We start from the raw sequence: 4,352 nt of genomic DNA on the forward strand, positions 1-4,352 counted from the left end.
GGGCGGTGCTGCTGTCCGAGGACAGGGGCTGCCCCCTAACGGCCGGCGGGTCCGGAGTGGCAGCACGGAGGAGTGGGTGGGGGAGTGTATGCACAGGGCTGCGTGCGTGCGTGCGTGCGTGCGTGCGTGCGTGCGTGCGTGCGTGCGTGCGTGCGTGCGTGCGTGCGTGCGTGCGTGCGTGCCTGTCTGTCTGTCTGTCTGTCTGTCTCTGTGTGTGTGTGTGCGTCTGTGCGTGGTGTGTGTCTGTGTGTCTGTGTGTGTGTGTCTCTGTGTGTCTCTGTGTGTCTGTGTGTCTCTGTGTGTCTGTGTGTGTGTGTGTCTGTGTGTGTGTGTGTCTGTGTGTGTGTGTGTGTCTCTGTGTGTGTGTGTGTGTCTCTGTGCCTGTGTCTGTGTGTGTGTCTGTGTGTGTGTGTGTCTGTGTGTCTGTGTGTCTGTGTGTGTGTGTCTCTGTGTGTGTGTGTGTCTGTGTGTCTGTGTGTGTGTCTCTGTGTGTGTGTGCACGCCGCGGGGGTGCTTGCGGGGGGGGGTGGGGGGGTGTGGCGGCGTCTGCAGAATCCCAGATGCAAAGGCTGCTATATTTCAGTGTCAACCAAAACCAGCCTGAATAAATGAGACTGGTATCAGAGAGCTCTCGGCTGTCTTGCAGCATGGCTCACAGAGTGTGAATGTCCCACAGCTGAAGAGCTACGACAAAGCCGGTGCTGGGCATCACCTACAAGCGGAGAGGTCTGCAACAGTGCCACCGACGTGGCAATCTGCCCTGGCTTTGTGCATGTGTGTGTGCCGTGGGGGGCGGTGTGTGGGTGCACATGCCGCGGCATCTGCAGAATCCCAGATGCATCAGCGACTGTATTTCAGTGTGTCCTGGGTTCTGCAGTAGCAGTCATTTTTGTGCACTGCTCGTGCAGTGCTGCGTTTTCAAATTTAGTCTGGGAGCAGTGCTGATGATAACACAGTGATGCTTTTAGTTCTTGCTAAGTAATGTTTACTCCGATCAAGGACTTTCTCAGTCTCATGCTCTGCCAGCGAGGAGGGGCACGGGAAGCTAGGAGGAAGCAGAGACAGGAGACATGACCCAAACTATGGTATTGTGGTATTCCATTGTGGTATTGTGCTGTTCCATCCCACAGCACGTCATGCCCACTACATGAACTCAGGGGAGGTATCCAGAAGGCCCAGAAGGAGGAATGGCTGTGTGGAGAACAACGGTCAAGGATGATCCTCCCAAGAAAGTTGCTGCTCCAGTCTTTGGTGAGCAGCTTCCCAGATGGAGTGGAAGAGCTGATTTTACTCCAACTCCTGTGATAAGGAATACTAATCCCTTTCTACAAGACATAAGTGGATAATCTTATGGTCAATATTAGAGGGGCCCTGCCTCCAGCCAGGTAGAGGAGTGGGACAATTGAGTTTGCTGGAATGTGTGGATCAGATGGCCTGGCACATCAATCCCACAGTAGTATAAGGCTTTAGTAAATACCAGTGCACAGTGGACCCTGATGCCACCAAACTATTAAGGGATGGAACCCATTTGTATCTCTGGAGTGACAGGAGGATCCCAAGAGTTGACTGTACTGGAGGCTGAAATCAGCCTAATTGGGAAGGAGTGGCAAAAGCACCCTATTGTGACGGGTTCAGATGCTCTATGCATCCTTGGCATAGACTGTCTGAGGAGATGGTACTTCAAAGACCCAGAAGGGTACCAATGGGCTTTTGGTATAGCTACCTTGGAGGAAATTAAGCTAGGCTGGGTGTCAGTCGGCGGGTGATGAGCAATTGTATTGTGCATCACTTGTGTTTATTGTTGTTTTTTTTTTTTCCCTTTTCCCCTTTTAGTTCTGTATTATCTCCCCTTGTTATTTCCCTTATCATTATTATTATTAGTGGTGGTAGTAGTAGCAGTGTTATATTATACTTTAGTTACTGGACTGTACTTACCTCAACTGATGGGATTTACACTTCTTCAATTCTCCTCCCCATCGCTCCAGGAGTGTGGGAAAGGGAATGAGCTAGCAGCTGCATGGTTCTGAGTTACCGACTGGGCTTAAACCACAACACACAGAGAAGAAGTTGCTGCAGAATCACTTATTTCCCTTAAGTACAGTGAGAGACCCCCATTGACACAAAGTCTGCAGGTCACACAAGATGGGCAGATACTGAAGTAGCAGGGGATGAAAATTGACATGTCTTAGAGGACAACATCACAAGTGGAGAAAGGAAAACAGATGTAAAGGAGGAAAGACAGACATGGCCTGTCATGACCTACACTTGGAGCCCTTTGCAGAGGAAAGCAGGCAGTGTATGGCTGCTGAAGAACATCCAGTTATCAGCATCCTCAGAACATCCTTGAGCTCCTAGTTCCTCAGGCTGTAGATGAGGAACTCCAGCAGGTTCACTGCTGGAGGCACCACCGAGTACAGCACTGACACCACTGGATCTAGGGATGGGGAGGAGTTGGAGGGGTGCTTCAAGTAGGCAAATGTGCCAGTGCTGACAAAGAGGGAGACCATGGCCAGGTGAGGGAGGCACGTGGAAAAGGCTTTGTGGCATCCCTGCTCAGAGGGGATCCTCAGCACGGCCCTGATGATCTGCACATAGTACCCCACAGCGAAAACAAAACACCCACAGGCTATAGAGGTACCAACCACAAGAAACCCAGCTTTTCAGAGATCTGAGAGCAGGAGAGCTTGAGGATCTGGGAAAATTCACAGAAGAGCTGCTCCACAGCATTGCCTTCGCAGAAAAGTAAAGAAAACGTATCGGCTGTTTGCAGCACAGCATAGAGAAACCCACTGCCCCATGCAGCTGCTGCTATGTGGACACAAGCTCTGCTGCCCTGAAGGGTGCTGTAGGGCAGGGATTTGCAGATGGCCACGTAGTGGTCATAGGACATGACACTGAGAAGAGAAAATTCTGCTGAAATAAAAAAAAAACAAACAGAAAGACCTGTGCAGCACATCCCAGGTAGAAGATGGCCCTGGTGTTCTGGAGGGAATTGGCCGTGGATTTAGGGACAATGGTAGAGGTGGAGCCCAGGTCCAGGAGGGAGGGGCTGAGGAGGAAGAAGTACATGGGGGTGTGGAGTTGCTGGTCGCAGGCTGTGCTGGTGATGATGAGGCCTTTGGCCAGGAGCACAGCCAGGGAGATGCCCAGGAAGAGCCAGAAGTGCCAGAGCTGTAGCTCCCGCGTGTCTGCGAATGGCAGGAGGAGGAACTGGGTGATGGAGCTGCTGTTGGACATCTGCTGCCTCTGGGCATGGGGCACTGTCATAGGAGAAAAAGGCAGTGACAGGTTAGGACGGGAGGGATGTCAGATACAGAAGTTCAATTTACACACGACTCTGAACCCTTTCGGGCTGTAGAGGAGAGGCTCAGTGTGACTTGATCATGATTGCCTCTGAGGTTGGTTGGTTGGTTTGTTTTCCCAGTGTCACGTCTGACAAGTGATTTTATTTTAGAAATAAAATTTTGAATGTTTTGCAGGCAACTGTGAAGAGTCTCAGCGTGGGACAGACACGTGCTAGTGCTAGTGATATAGATGGTAGCAGCCTGGGGAACATAAAGAAGGACTACACAGCCCTGGGAGAGGTGGTTAGGGGCTCTGGAGCTCAGATTGTCTTTTCCTCTGTTCTCCAGGATACAGGGGAGGACCTTAAAAAAGCTAGGAGGATTGGCCGGGTTAATAAATGGTTAAAAGGGTGGTGTCATAGTCAGGGGTTTGGGTGTCTTGAACACGGGACCCAAGTTTGTAGGCCAGGTCTATGTGGGGTCTGATGAAGCTGCTCTGAAAGAAGGGGAAGAGTGGTTTTGGTAGGAGGCTTGCCAGACTGGTCAAGGATGTTTTAAACTAGATGTGTTGGGGGGCGTGGGCATCATTCCATCTCAACATACCCAGTCAGTTGGCAGCACCTATAATAAATGCTCGGAGCAATGTAGAGATACTCCAGCTGCTCCAGCCAATGAGCCGGCTTCATTTGGAGCTTGGCTCAGATGCCTCTATACAAACGCCTGTAGCATGGGGAACAAACAAGAGGAATTAGAGATGTGTGCACGTCTACGGGGGCATGATATAATAGGCATCACAGAAACATGGTGGGATGGCTCCTATGACTGGAGTGTTGGAATGGAGGGTTACAGGCTCTTTAGAAAAGACAGGCCGGGCAGGCGGGGAGGGGGAGTTGCCCTTTATGTTAGGGGTAGGCTGGAGAGTGTGGAACTCTGTCTGGGGACAAGTGAGCAGTTTACAGAGAGTTTGTGGGCAGAACAGCTATGGGAGACATTACGGTGGGGATCTGTTACAGACTGCCTGATCAAGAGGAACCTGCGGATGAAGCACTCTACAGACAGACAGACAGG

The 4,352-nt window shown here is 51.2% G+C and overlaps 1 pseudogene; it reads right to left on the reverse strand.

Annotated features, from left to right (window-relative positions):
- Window positions 1–2,252: 2,252 nt before the first annotated feature.
- LOC136022343 (olfactory receptor 14A16-like) lies at window positions 2,253–3,241 on the reverse strand (annotated as a pseudogene).
- Between the last annotated feature and the right edge of the window lie 1,111 nt (window positions 3,242–4,352).

The sequence above is a fragment of the Lathamus discolor genome, chromosome 15, assembly GCF_037157495.1.
Source record: "Lathamus discolor isolate bLatDis1 chromosome 15, bLatDis1.hap1, whole genome shotgun sequence".
Lineage (NCBI taxonomy): Eukaryota > Metazoa > Chordata > Aves > Psittaciformes > Psittacidae > Lathamus > Lathamus discolor.